The sequence below is a fragment of the Panthera pardus genome, unplaced genomic scaffold (genome assembly GCF_024362965.1).
Source record: "Panthera pardus isolate Hobbes unplaced genomic scaffold, ASM2436296v1 HiC_scaffold_4, whole genome shotgun sequence".
Taxonomy (NCBI): domain Eukaryota; kingdom Metazoa; phylum Chordata; class Mammalia; order Carnivora; family Felidae; genus Panthera; species Panthera pardus.
Genome location: NW_026526969.1, coordinates 5,389,304 through 5,404,337, shown reverse-complemented (window position 1 = coordinate 5,404,337; position 15,034 = coordinate 5,389,304). Strand labels below are relative to the sequence as shown.

Below are 15,034 nucleotides of genomic sequence, written 5' to 3'. Positions count from 1 at the left end.
GGAATATGGAAGAGAACAAGAAATAATATGTATTTTCAAGGTCACAGAATAAGATTAGTCAAGTTTAAATATTAACAACTAGTCAAGAACTTTAGCTTGGCCAAAATTAATAAAAACTTAAAAACACATTTTGAGCACCTGGCGTACACTGCTCACAGGAAGGGCACCAAGAAAGAAAGGTGAATAAATTCTACCTCCACTGCTCTCAAGTGAGACAGACCTCCATAGACCGGGTGGAATACCAGGTAATAAAGGCTAAATGAAAGCCAGACCACCCCTGAAATGGTCCAGGGCATGTGGAAACAGAGTAACTGAAAGGGATAAGATGATGAAGGCATGCCAGCATGATTTCCAAGTTGGGCAGCTTGAGAATGAGGAAGAGAATGTCCAGGCATTCCGGGTAAAGGTCCTGGTAAAGACCCAGAGCTCAGGCAGCCCATTTCAGGAAGTAACCGGCAGGCAGGTAGAACTGAGAACCAGTCCACATCAGCACTGCAGCTTAACACCTGTTGCAGCCTGACACCAAGTCCTGTGGGTACTGAAGGCCCCCTGTGCCAGTCACACAAACCATTACCAGCAGGCCACCAAAACATGAAACCTTTTCCCCTCGAAAGGCACATCTGGGCTCAGCAATTCCACTCCGTGGTATATACCGAAGAGTAAAAAACAGGTCCTCACAAAAACACGTGCACGAATGTCCATCGTACAGCATTACTCATTACAGCCAAGAAGTAGAAACAACCCAAATATCCATTGGCGGGGAGGGGGAAACATGGCATATCTATACTATACAATGGATCACTACTCAGCCATAAACAAGAAGTTAAAGACACAGACTCCTAAGGATGATCCCATCTACCGGGAAACGTCCAGAACAGGCAGAACCACCTAGGTAGACAGGACACTGGCGGTTGCAGGGGGCTGGGAAGGGGAAGGGGGCTTCTTTTTGGGTGACGGAAAAGTGCTGAGATACGACGGTGGTGACCGCACAGCTCTCTGAGTGGACCCAAAACCATGGATCATACACTATAAAAGGCGCACCTGACGACCTATCTCAATAAAGCCGTTACTAAAACAGCTAAGCTTGGGTCTGACCGGCGGAGAATGCCCTTCCGCCCTTGAACTCTAAGCCGTCACCGAGACGGACCACAGCACGGGGTCGGTGGCTCCTCTTCTAACAGACAGGGCGCCCCAGTCCGCTCGCTGCCACAATCCACGCGAGAACCCACGCGGGGGACCCTTCGCCACGCGCGACGCGGGGGGCGGAGTCCCACGCCTTCGCCGTGTCGCCCCGGCAGTTACCAGGCAACAGCCGCGGCCCCGCCCCTCACCTACCCAATCAAGCACGTCCGCACGCAGCGGGAGAGCCCCACGTACGCCAGGCCGAGCGTGACCTCACGCGCACTGGGCCCAGAGAGCCCAGAGCCTGCAGACGCCCGCCCCCGCCGCCCCCGCCCAGCCAATCAGAGAGGACAGGGCTGCGCGTCCGTGCGCGCGACCGTTGTCCCCGCGGCGGGGTTTCCCTGCCCCACCCCCACTCCTGAGCCCGGCCCCGCGGGGAACGGGGTTCTGGGGCCGCCGGGGCGGCGACAGGGGCGCCTCCCGCCGTGCGCCTGGACGGCCGGCCTGCCTCCCCCGCCCCAGTCTTCCCACTGGCCAGCCCCGCGAGCGTAGAAAGTTCCAGGAGAAGCACCCGCTCTTAATGGCGGCCGCGGCGGGGGCCGGGTACGCACCTGAGGTCCCCGGCGGCGGGCAGCGCCGGGTCGGCAGAGGGGTCTGACGGCTGGACCGCCGGGGAGCGGCCGTGGGCAGCGGCGGCGGCCCTGGCGGCGAAGAGGCGGGGCGCGGCGTGGGGGCGGCGGCCGGGGCCCGACTCTCCACTATCCCTCCTTTTTCTCTTTCTTTCTTCACCCCCCCACCCCCGTTGTGGTTTTTTTTTTTTTTTTTTTTTTGGCTTCCTGGAAGGCAGCCTCCACTCGTGTGTCCGCAGCGCCCCCAGTGGGCGTTGCCGTTTCCGGTGCTGTGGAATCCAGGGGAGCTGCACGCCGGATTTGTTTGCAGGCTCAGCCGCGGTCCGCAGAAGGCCAGGCGCGCGCCTGGGTCCCCAGCCTTTGATGAGTGGCTGGCACGTGTCCCGCCTCACCCCTGCACACCGCCCCCAGACGTGGGCCTCCTTTCATGCAGTTGTTTAATATGGTATTTTGCACGCCTGTAGCTTGTGGCTTTAAAGCGGTGAGGTTGCAACTCGCCGGACCCGAGACTCTGCCTTGAAGCCATCGAGTTATTTGTCAGGAACTGTAACGGCGTGTCCCGACCTTTTGGTAGGGTCAGTGCCATCGCCAACCAATCTTGAGCCTTTCATCCGTTGGTGGTGGCGCTCCAGCAAACAGCCCAGTATTACAGTAGTGTTACTTCTTCTTAGTTACGCTTTACGTGTATTATTGTGCCAAAAGGAGAAAAGAACAGAAACCATTTACCTACCCATCGCTCAGATGTAACCTAGTGTGCCATATTTATTTCATAGTTTTAAGAAATATTACAGAGACACAACCGAAGGCACTGTTCTTGTTCCCTTCTCTTCCCCACAGGTAATTACTGTCTCGCAGTTTATATGTTCTAGTACACGCTTTCTTTCTGTCTGTCTTTCCTTCTAAGTAGGCTCCACTCCCAGCACAGAGCTCAGCACAGGGCAGAACTCAACCCTGAGATCAAGACCTGAGCTGTGATCAGAGTCCGGTAACCGGCAGAGTCACCCAGGTGCCCCACTAATATACATTTATTTTGCAAAAAGACAAGTGTCTCAAATTTGCTGAGACTTTCTTTTTGTGTCTATCAAAGATATGCTTCCTAGCAGATGCTGTTAAAAAAAAAAAAAAAACAAACACCTGGGTGGCTCAGTGGTTTAACATCTGACTCTTGATCTCACCTCAGATCAAGATCTCACACTCCATGAGATCCAGTCCCTAGTCGGGCTCTGCATTGTCAGCGTGAAGCCTGCTTGGGATTCTCTCTCTCTCTCTCTCTCTCTCTCTCTCTCTGTGTCTGTCTCTGTCCCTCACCTGCCCACGCTTTCTTTCTCTCTCTCTCTAAATAAATAAACATTAAAAAAGCCGTATCCTTTCAGAGTAAAGCTAACAATTCAACAAGTAATTTTGAAAGTATCACAAACCAAGAAACAGATTCTTGACTATAGATAACAAGCTGGTTACTTAGAGGGGAGGGGGGTGGGGATTAAAGAGAGTACACTTACCATGACCAGCGCTCAGTGATGTACAGCAGTGTTGAATCACTGTATTATATACCTGAAACTAATACAACAGTGTATATTGACGATACTGGGATTAAAAAAAATAAAACTTAATTAGAAAAGTGCCTGCTTCAGGGGCGCCTGGGTGGCTCAGACTGTTGAGCATCCAACTTCGGCTTGCGTCATGATCTCGCAGTTCATGGGTTCCAGCCCTGTGTTGGGCTCTGTGCTGACAGCTTGGAGCCTGCAGCCTGCTTCAGATTCTGTGTCCCTGTCTCTCCCTCTCAAAAATAAGCATTAAAATTCTTTTTTCAAAGTGCCTGCTTTTTTGACATTATTTTAATTTTTAAAATTTTTATTATTTTTTAATGTTTATTTATTTTTGAGAGAGAGAGAGCAGAGGAGGGGCAGAGAGAGAGAGAGAGGAGGCAGAGAATCCGAAGCAGGCTCCGAGCTGTCAGCACAAAGCCTGATGTGGGCCTTGAACTCGCCAACCATGAGATCATGACCTGAACCGCAGTTGGACGCTCAACCGACTGAGCCACCCAGGTGCCCCTTGATGTTATTTTTAAAAGAGATGTTGGAAAATATTCCCATTATGTTACAGTTGATTCTCCTCATCCCAAAGGGTTGTGTTCTATGAAGTTAGGCAAACAATGAGCAAGACTGAACCACTACTCCGCGGGGTAATACAAGGTTAGGTTTCTGCCAGCCTCTGGTCATGACATTTTTGCGAACCTGTCAATACGTAACCCTGTTTTATGTGTGTGTCTGTTCAAAGACACCTTATGTAACATGCATTGTCAATTCATTAGTTGAACTGATGGCCAACAGCACTATCTACAGCTCATGCCCGAGGGAACCTTACCTAACACAGGTATTTTCTACTTAAGGCACATCACAGCCTTCTTGTGCTTAGGGGCACCAGACAACAGTTGAGCACTATGTCTGAGAGCCACTTTAAGCAGCAAAATCACCAACAAGAAGCACAAAATGTGGAAAACGTAGCATTAAAAAAGACCAGGGAAGGATGCGTGGGTGGCTCAGTCGGTTAAGTGTCTGACTTCGGCTCAGGTCACGCTATCGCAATTGGGGAGTTCGAGCCCCGCATCAGGCTCTGTGCTGACAGCTCGGAGTCTGGAGCCTGTGTCAGATTCTGTGTCTACTGCTTTCTCTGCCCCTCTCGCACTCATGCTCTGTCTCAAAAATAAACATTAAAAAAAAAAAAAAAAAAAGACCAGGGAAAGGACACTTCTTTACAGTGCGAGAGCTAACACAAGTGTGCCCACCTCCGCTGGGAAGTGTGCATCAGGCAACGCCCAGTTGTTTTCTTGCCACTGGACGTGTGTCTGAGGATGACCAAGAAAGCATGAGTGGGTAGGTGAGTTCACAAACATGAAATTGATGAGTAAGGAGGATTGGTTCTGTTTTGTTGCCAAAAACAAGGAGCGGCCTAAAACTGCTACTTGACAACGGAACCTGGAAACAGTTTTCTAATCCGCTTTTTAAAATCTTCCACAGGAAGAGTTTCAATGTTTCGAACCATTTGTTTAAAATGTCAAAACACGCCAGTGGTTTGAAAGAGCAGCTGACATCAACAAGAGTCTGATTTCTCTCCTCTTATTCTCCCTTGAGCCCGCTCCAGTTAGCCCCCCACCCCACTCCACTAAAACTGTTCACTCCCAGGTCACGAGTGACCCCCGCATCGCTCGCCATTTTTCAGTTTGTGAGTCGCTTGATCTGTCAGCACTTGACATGACCATTCCCCGGGGCTGTCCTGGATCTCTTCGCTGCCTGCTCCCACTCCTTAGATGACTGTGTCCAATCTCAGGTCTTTACAAACCTTCCATATGGTGATGCCTCTCAAGCGCGTATCTTCAGCCCCGCCCGCTCACCTCCAGCTTGGTTTGTACAACCCACTGGCTACTTTGACACTTCGCGTGGAGGAGGAAGAGGCAGCTCAAGCCAGACGTGACCCACCCTCTCTGGGGATTCTCCTGTAGTTCTTTCCCATCTCAGTTACTGGAGCGCCATTCTTCCAGTTACTTCGCTTCTCCCATTCCCGCTGCTCATCCTCCAGACAAGCCAGTCAGCTCCGATTTCCTAAGTACCCTCCGACCACGACTACCACCGCACTGGTCCAAGCCGCCATCGTCCCCTGCAACAGACTCCTAATTTGTCTCCTTGATCCTGCCCTTAACTCTCTTCAGACCCTTCTTAACACAGCAACTGGAAAAATCCTGGAACCCGTAACTCGTTTCACTCCTCTGCTCACGGTTGTCCTGTAACTTTTCCGTCTCAGAACAAAAGTAAAAGGTCCTGAGTTATGCTTCTGGCCAAGATGAGGTCACCAGGATTGGATTCACCTTCTCGCCTGAAACAACTAAAAGACAAACACGAGAATAAAAAAACGCAATAATAGGGGAGCCTGGGTGGCTCACTCAGTTAAGCAACCTACTCTTGATTTCGGCTCCGGTCATGATCTCGCTGTTTGTGAGTTCTAGTCCCATATTGGGCTCTGCGCTGGCAGCACAGAACCTACTTGGGATCCTCTCTCTCCCTTCCCCGCTCTCTCCCTCTTTCTCTACCCCTTCTCCACTTGAGCTCCCTCTCTCTCTCTCTCTCTCTGAAAATAAATAAATAAAACTTTAAAAAATGCAATAATAAGGGAAAATTACGAGCAAGTCTGGGCACTAAATTTGCCAATTTGAGTGCAATGGACAAATTCCTTAAAAGACACAAGTTACCAAAGCTCATTCAAGAAAACTAGGTGATTTGGGGTGCCTGGGTGCTTCAATCAGTTGAGCATCCAACTTCAGCTCAGGTCATGATCTTGTGGTCTGAGAGTTCGAGCCCCGCATCTGGCTCTGTGCTGACAGCTCAGAGCCTGGAGCCTGCTCTGGATTCTGTGTCTCCCTCTCTCTGCCCCTCCCCCCGCCTCAAAATAATAAACTTAAAAAAATTAAAAAAAAAAAAAAAGAAAACTAGGTGACTTGAATAACTCTGTATCTATTTAAAAAATTGAAAGTTAAGTTAAAAACCTTCCCATGAAGAAAAATCCCAGGCCCAGATGATTTCACTGATGGTATCTACCAAAACTTTAAGGTAAAAAGCAATCTACACGGGAGCACCTGGGTGGCTCAGTCCATTGGGCAACCACCTTCAACTCAGGTTGTGATCTCATGGTCTTTGGGTTCAAGCCCCGCGTCGGGCTTTGCGCTGACAGCTCAGAGCCTGGAGCCTGCTTCAGATTCTGTGTCTCCCTCTCTCTCTTCTCCCTGCTTGTGTTCTATAAAAAATAAATAAACATTAAAAAAAATCTACACAAACTCTTCTCAAAGGCCAAAGATGAGGAAATACTTTCTAACTCATTCTAGGAAGCCAGCATTGCCATGATACCAAAACCAAAGACATCACAAGAAAAGCACTAAGACCAATGTCTCTCATGAACACAGATATAAAAATTCCCAATAAGCTTTTCCCCCCAATTAAAAAAATTGTGGTAAAATACACACAACATACAATTTCCCATCCTAACCGTTTTAAAAAATTATTATTAAAAACATTTTAAAAAATGTTTTTATTTATTTTTGAGACAGAGAGAGACAGAGCATGAACAGGGGAGGGTCAGAGACAGGGAGACATAGAATCTGAAACAGGTTCCAGGGTCTGAGCTGTCAGCACAGAGCCCGACGCGGGGCTCGAACTCACGGACCGCGAGATCATGACCTGAGCTGAAGTAGGATGCCCAACCAACTGAGCCACCCAGGTGCCCCTAAAAAATAATTTTAATGTTTATTTATTTACTTATTTAGAGAGCCAGATGTGGGGCTCAGCCTCATGAGTCAGGAGATTGTGACCTGAGCCGAAATCAAGAGTCGGATGCTTAACCAAATGAACCACCCGGGCACCCCCCATCCTAATCATTTTTCAAGGTACAGTTCAGTGGTATTAAATGCCTTCATAATGTGCAATCGCCACCATCTATCTCTGTCATTCTTGTCCTCTTGTGAAACTGACGCTCCATCCATATCCATTCAATAGGATTCCTCATTCTCCCTCTGCCCAACTATCATTCCACTTTCTGTGACTTTGCCTACTAAAGTGCCTTATAAGTGCAGTCACACAGCACTTGCCTTTTTAGAGCCAGCTTATTCCTGTAAGTGTATTTTGTATCTGTCTGTTAAGTCTAGGTGGTTTATTGTCTTATGTGATGCCTCCATTTCCTTATTTATCCCCTTCTGCCTGGTTGCCCGATCCGTTGTTATGAATGGGAGTACTGAAGTCTCTAATTATCACAGAGCCGTCTGTTTCTCCCTGCAAGTCTGTCAGTTTTTACTTCATATATTTTGGTGATGTATCATTAGGTGGGTGAATGTTTATTGTATCTTGCTATATTTTGTTAATATATAACATCCTTCCTTGTCTCTTGGAATTGTTTTTAAGTCTATTTGGTGTGGTATCAGTATAGCCATTCCTGCTCTTTTGTTACTATTTGTATGGAATATCTTTTTCCATTTTTTCACTTTCTTTTTAGTTTTTATTTTTTCAAGTTTATTTATTTTGAGAGAGAATCCCCAGTGGGCTCTAATGCTCCGTGTTAGGGCACCTGGGTGGTTCAGTCGGTTAAGGGTCCGCCTTCAGCTCAGGTCATGCATGATCTTGAGGTTCATGAGTTTGAGCCCTGCATCGGGCTCTGTGCGGACAGCTCGGAGCCTGGAGTCTGCTTTGGATTTTGGGTCTCCCTCTCTCTCTGCCCTTCCCCACTCACACTCTGTCTCTCTCTCTAAAATAAACATTAAAAAAATTAAATAAAAATAAATAAAAACTTCCAACCAGGCTCCAATGCTCTGTGCTGAGCCCAACTCAGGGCTCAATCTTATGAACCATGAGATCACAACCTAAGCTGAAAGCAAGATTGGATGCTTAACCAACTGAGCCCCCCAGGACTCCCCATTTTTTCACTTTCAATGTTTGTGTCTTTGATGCAAAGTGAGCCTCTTATAGATGGCAAACATTTGGATCTTGTGTCTTTATCTTTTGGTCAATCTCTATCTTTTGATTGGAGAGTTTAATCCACTTACATTTAAAGTAACTACTGGGGCACCTGGCTGGCTCAGTCAGTAGAGTGTGACTCTTGATCTTGGGGTTGTAAGTTTGAGCCCCATGTTGGGTGTAGAGATTCCTTAAAAAGTAAAGCACTTACTGATAAGGAGGGGCTTACTTCTGTCATTGCACTACTTGTTTTCTAGGTGCCTTACAGCTTTTTTTGGTCCCTCATTTCCTGTATTACAGTCTTCTTTTGTGCTTAGTTGACTTTTATAGTGAGATGTTTAAATTCTTTTCTTATTTCCTTTTGTGCAAATTCTATGGCTATCTTCTTTGGGGTTACCGTGCGGATTGCATTTAACATCCTAAAGTTGTAACACTCTGAATTTACACTTGCTTAACTTCAACGACGTCTGAAAACTCGGCTCTTGAATAGCTCCAACCCCGCCCTTTTGATCGCTGATGTCACAAAAATTACATCTTTATACACTGTGTGCCCAGAAACACAAACTAATAATTCTTTTAAATGCATTACTCTCTTAAAATCTGTAGAAAAGAAAACCTGTACAAACCAAAGTTACAAAAGGCTGTCCTTTCCCTACTGAATGGCCCTGACACCCTTGCTGAATATAAGCAAAAGGAGAGGGTTTGTTACCACTGCCCTGCAGGAAATGTTCATATGAGTTCTATAAGCTGAAATGAAAAGGTATTGGACGGTGACTTGAAGCCATAGAGAGAAATAAAGACCTCAACAAAAGGAAGTGTATGGGCATTGATAAAAGCTGGCTTTATTGTAACAATGTTGGAGGTCAGGAACAAGTTTTGTAAATAGAAGTGGTGATGGTTGCCCAACATTTTGAATTCAACTTATTGCACTGAATTGTAGCTTTAAAAATTGTTAAGATGATGCATTTTATGTTATGTATATTTGACCACAAACACTTTAAAGGTGAGAATTTCCCTCCACATGACGTAGCCATGCCACTCACAAGAATTTACCCCCAAGATAAAAGGAATATATGAGAATACAAGAACTCGTACGCCAATGTTCACAGCAGCTTTGTTCATGATATCTGAATGCAGAAAACAAGTCAAATGTCAATCAGCCGGTGAATCAAGAAACAAATTGTGTGGTACCCCATGTAATGGAACAGTACTCAGAATTAAAAATGAATGAATTGGGGCACCTGACTGGCTCAGTTGGTAGAACATGTGACTCTGGATCTCACGGTTATGAGCCAAAGCCCCATTTTGGTGTAGCAATTACTTAAAAAAAAAAAAAAAGAAAATGAAAATGAAATGAATTATGGGTACATGTAATCTCCAAATTCATCATGCTTAGTCAAAGAAGCCAGGCATAAAAGAATCCATACTTTATGACTGTACATTTATAAAATTCTAGAAAGTGCAAACTATAGTTGACTCTTGAATAAAAAGATTTGAACTGCACGGGCCCACTTCTATGTGGGTTTTTTTCAATAAACAACAAAAAGTACTGTAAATGTATTTTCCTTTTTATTACTTTTAACCTTTTAAAAAAGTTTATTCATTTTTGACAGAGAGAGAGAGAGAGAGAGAGAGAGCACGAGCAGGGGAGGGGCAGAGAGGGAGAGAGAGAGAATCCCAAGCCGACTCCACATGCCCAGCACAGAGCCTGATGCAGGGCTCGAACTCACTAAACGAGATCATGACCTGAGCCAAAATCAAGGGTCAGACACTCAACTGACTGAGCCACCCAGGCGCCCTTTTATTTTATTTTATTTTATTTTATTTTATTTTATTTTATTTTATAAAGAGAGAGCATGCACAAGTGGGGGACAGTGGCAGAGGAGGGGGGGGAGGGGGGGAGAGAGAGAGAGAGAGAGAGAGAGAGAGAGAGAGAGAGAGAGAGAGAGAGATGGAGACAGAGTCTCAAGCAGGCTCCGCCCTCAGCATGGAGCCCAATGTGGGGCTCGATTTCACGACCCTGGGATCATGACCTGAATTGAAATCATAGGTCCGACACTCAAATGACTGAGCCACCCAGGCGCCCCTGTAAATACATTTTCCTAATGATTTTCTTGACTGTTTCTTTTCCCTAGCTTACTTCACTGGAAGAATTCAGTATATATAGTGCATACAACATACAATGTATGCTAATTGACTGTGTTGTCAGTAAGGTTTCCAGTCAAGTGTAGGTTATTACTACCTAAGTTTTTTGGGGGAGTCTGAAGTTACACTCAGATTTTAGACTGCATGGGGGCTGGGCACCCCAACCCCTCCACTGTTCAAAGATCAACTGTATCGCACAGTGTGGGGAAACAGCAATTTCCTAGCGCCGGCGGTGGAAAAAGGGATTGACCACAAAGGACAAGAAGATGCTTTTAGGGGGATGGAACCGTGCTGCACCTCAACTGTCGTGGTGCTCGCACAAGTGAGTAGTTCTCAAAATTCATCAGACTGTACAGTTTCAATGAGTGCAGTTTATTATACAAAAATTTACCCCGATATTGATGACTCAGCCGTTGACATTTCTGTATCATGAAGTTAAGCACGTGCGTCACACTGTTCTTCTCACGTCATCTTAGGACTGCTAGCTTCCTACCATTCCTATTTTTTTTTTTAACCAGTACTCTTTTTATTTTTTTATTTTTTATTTTATTTTATTTTATTTTTTTTGATGCTATTTGGCATTTTTATTGATCCCAATCGGGCCGTTTTTTTTTTTTGTTTTTTTTTTTTGACGTACCAGTACTATTTTTAATGAGAGTAAATGGTTTAGAAAACAAAACAGGACAGGGGTGCCTGGGTGGCTCAGTTGGGTTGAGCATCCTACTCTTGATTTCGGCTCAGGTTACGATCTCACGGTTGTGAGATCGAGCCCCACGTCGGGCAAAGCATGGAGTGTGGAGCTGCTTGGGATTCTCTCTCTTTCTCTCTCTTTGTGCCTCCCCTGCTTCTGTGCTCACACACGGGTGCATGCTCTCGCTCTCTTCCAAAATAAATAAATACACTTTAAAAATCAAAAAAAGTAGGACATTCATTTAAAAATTGTTTTCTGAAAAAAATGTTGTTTAATCTTTTTTTTTTTTTTTTAATTTTTTTTTTCAACGTTTTTTATTTATTTTTTTGGGACAGAGAGAGACACAGCATGAACGGGGGAGGGTCAGAGAGAGAGGGAGACACAGAATTGGAAACAGGCTCCAGGCTCCGAGCCATCAGCCCAGAGCCCGACGCGGGGCTCGAACTCACGGACCGTGAGATCGTGACCTGGCTGAAGTCGGACGCTTAACCGACTGCGCCACCCAGGCGCCCCAAAATATTGTTTAATCTTTATCACACTATTTACATAGTATCTTCGTATGTTTCATAAAGTACATATGAGGACAGTAATGTGTGTAAATAATTCATATGTGTTTTTTCATGCTCACAAATTTTACCCATATGGATATATAATCAAAGTGATTTGGAGATTATTGCCCTAAAACTTTGGAAGGTTCTGTTCTCAGAAAACTGACAGAGGAACTTATCTATAAGCAAAGGGTTGAATTCATTCAAGCAGAGAGTACACACACTTATGTGATATGGGAAGACTCAAGATTGTTAAACGGCATTTGTTAGTGATTTTATCTCAATTAGGTCATGAATTTAATCTAGTTCCAACAAAAGTCCCAGGGGGATCTTTCATGCAACTGACAAGATGATTTTAAAATTTATATGGCAGTATTATGAGTAGCAAAGGCAATTTTGTAAAAGAACAAAGAGGACTTGATTGAATAAAACTCAAAGCATAGTGTGAAGCTGTAGCCGTGGAACCCTTGTATTTAGTTCAAGAAAAGATCAGAAGGAACAGACTCCAAAAATTGACCCCTGTATATAGAAATGCATCATATGTTATAAATGACATTTTGTTTATTTGTTTATTTGTTTGTTTAAAGTAGGATTCATGCCTGGGCACCCGGGTGGCTCAGTCGGTTAAGTGTCTGACTTCGGCTCAGGTCATGATCTCACGGTTCACGGGTTCAAGCCCCGGGTCGGGCTCTGTGCTGACAGCTCAGAGCCTGGAACCTGCTTCGGATTCTGTGTCTCCCTCTCTCTCTGCCCCTCCCCCGCTCACACTCTGTCTCTCTCTCTCTGTAAAATAATTAAACATTAAAAAAAATTTTTTTAAAGTAGGATTCATGCCCCTGAGATCAAGACCTGAGCTGAGATCAACAGTGAGACATTTAACTGACGGAGCCACCCAGGGGCCCCTATAAATGACATTTTAAATCTTTAAAGTCTGTTACAGCCAGTTAATTATTTGGGGACAATCATATATCAGATAAAATATTAATAAATATACAATCATACCATTCACAAAAGTTAACTCCATATCTAAATATAAAAAATAAAAGTGCAGTACTAGATTAGGTGTTTTACAAATATTATACAACATAATTATATAATCGGTAGTCTAAGCAAGCAATAAAGAGAAAAGCTCTAGTGGATAAGATTAGTGCTGACTACATGAAAATAAAATTTTGTAGAAAGAAGGACACCACGTATTAAGCAAAAAGACAGGAGAAAATATTGCAACTCAGAACAAAAGGTTTCATGCAGATTATATCAAGTACTCCCAAAAATTAATATGAGACAATTCAACAGAAATGTGCCCAAGGATATGAATGGCCAAACAATTCATGTAATGCCAGTAACCACAAGTTATTCGACCTTCCTAGAGATTATAGAAATGGGAAAAAAAAAAATCAGTGAGAGCTGTGCTTTAGGTATCGGGCTGACAAACATTTTAAAAAGTTTCTATCAGGTGCTGGGTATACAGAAAAAATGAATCAACTCATACTCCTGAAGCACAACTTTTGGAGAACGAATTGAAAATAGCTATCAGAAATTTTAAAGTGAGCATTTCCCAGGGGCACCTGAGTGGCTCAGTCAGCAGAACGTGGGACTCTTGATCTCAGGGTCATGAGTTCAAGCCCCACATTGGGTGTGGAACCTACTTAAAAAAAAAAAAAAGAAAGAAAAAAGTTAAAATGAGCATTTTCTATGACCTGGCAGTTCTACCAGAATCTACCCAAGAGATACCCTCACACAGGTGCAAGTGGAAACATGTACTAGAACATTCATTGTAATATTGTAATAGCAAAAACAAAACAAAACAAAACAAAACAAAAACCCCAAATATCCACCAAAAGAATGGTTAACTAAGACTTATTCAAACTAATATGCAAGAGTGAAAAAGAATGGGCTAAGTGAAAATAAATTGCTATGAAAGTATCTCCAATGGAGGCTCCTGGGGGGGCTCAGTTGGTTAAGTGTCTGACTCTTGATTTTGGTTCAGGTCATGATCTCATAGTTTGTGAGTTTGGGCTTCACGCTGCCTGCTTGGGATTCTCTCTCTTTCTCTCTCCCTCGCTCTCTGCCCCTGCCCTGCTCATGCTCTCCCTCTCTCTCAAAATAAAATGAATAAACTAAAAAAAAAAAAAAATAATAATCTCCAACATAGTTTTGAGTGAAAAGACAAGGGTGCAGAATGAGGTACATATTACATCATTTTCTTTAAACACACATGCAAGAACAACTTAAAAATATTTTTTCTATGGCAATGGATACATGTGGGGCTATGGTTAAAGAAACCCTTACCCTTTAGGGGCGTCTGGGGTGGCTCAGTTGGTTAAGCGTCCGACTTCGGCTCAGGTCATGATCTCAGTTTGTGAGTTCAAGCCCCGTGTTGGGCTCTGTGCTGACAGCTTGGAGCCTGGAGTTTGCTTTGGATTCTATGTCTCCCTCTCCCTTTCTGCTCCTCCCCTGCTCACTGTCTGTCTCTCAAAAATAAACACGGGGGAGGGGGGGAAGGAGCCTTTACCTTTATCGCTATAAATCACTTAAGTAATTATTTTACAAAGAGACTTCATCATATATTAATTGCATAATTAAAAGTTAATAACAATAATTAAAGTATATATGGCTCGGTAGGTTCACTCTTTCCCAGACCAGAGAATTTCAGCTATCCCAATGTAACAAAGAAATGAGAACGTCTACAGGAAAACGTCATCATAGGTGGGGGGAAAAACTGAGCTTGGTTAACACTAGTAGATATTTTAATACTCCAGGGGAGCTGATATTTCACTGTAGGACCATCTTTTTCCCCAGCAACCATATGGACAGAAACGCAAGAATTAGCATACAGCCAGTATATAAAACAACCAGGTTTTGATAGTAAAATATAAAGGCCCAGTTGTCACTACAAACCCAGCTCTTCATTGGCAAAACCGGCTTTTAGTCGATTTTATCCCATTTCTTGGTGAACAAGAGACACAAAATTGATGGGCAAGCATTGCCACCTAGTGGCTGTGGCTCACATTGCAGAATCCATCACTGTGCCTCTTGTCCCCTTAATCTCAAACTAATGCTTCTATCTTTTGGATATACCTTAACAGTCAAATGTTCTATAAATTCAAGAGACCAGTGGCAGCTGGCTGGCTCAGTTGATGGAGTACATGACTCTTGATCTCCGGCCCCATGTTGGGTGTAGAGATTACTTAAAAAAATGTGTTGTTTTTTTTTTTAATTTTAAAATTTATTTATTTATTTTTGAGAGGGGTAGGGGGAGAGAATCAATCCCAAGCAGGCTCTGTGCTGTCAGTGTGGAGCCCGACATGGGGCTCAAATCCAGGGACCATGAGATGAAGACCTGAGCCAAAATCAAGAGTCGGATGCTTAACCGACTGAGCCACCCAGGCACCCCTAAAAAAATAA

General features: G+C 44.4%; 1 protein-coding gene and 1 long non-coding RNA gene across 6 annotated transcripts in view; one reads left to right on the top strand and one right to left on the bottom strand.

The window, feature by feature from the left end:
* LOC109250625 (general transcription factor II-I repeat domain-containing protein 2B) overlaps positions 1–2,322 on the bottom strand; it is a 49,518-nt gene extending 47,196 nt beyond the window's left edge. For 2 of the 5 annotated variants that reach the window (XM_053893992.1, XM_019421711.2), the window contains exon 1: positions 1,734–2,124. The gene's annotated coding sequence lies outside the window, so the exon portion shown is untranslated. Of the gene's footprint in view, positions 1–1,733 lie in introns of all 5 variants that reach the window. The other 3 variants (XR_002073112.2, XM_019421717.2, XM_019421713.2) reach the window with 3 other exon arrangements.
* On the top strand, positions 1,402–9,745 carry LOC109250629 (uncharacterized). The gene is made up of 3 exons (XR_008419143.1): positions 1,402–1,725; positions 2,525–2,588; positions 7,063–9,745. It is a non-coding gene; the product is annotated as an uncharacterized LOC109250629 (long non-coding RNA).
* The last annotated feature ends 5,289 nt before the right edge of the window (positions 9,746–15,034 follow it).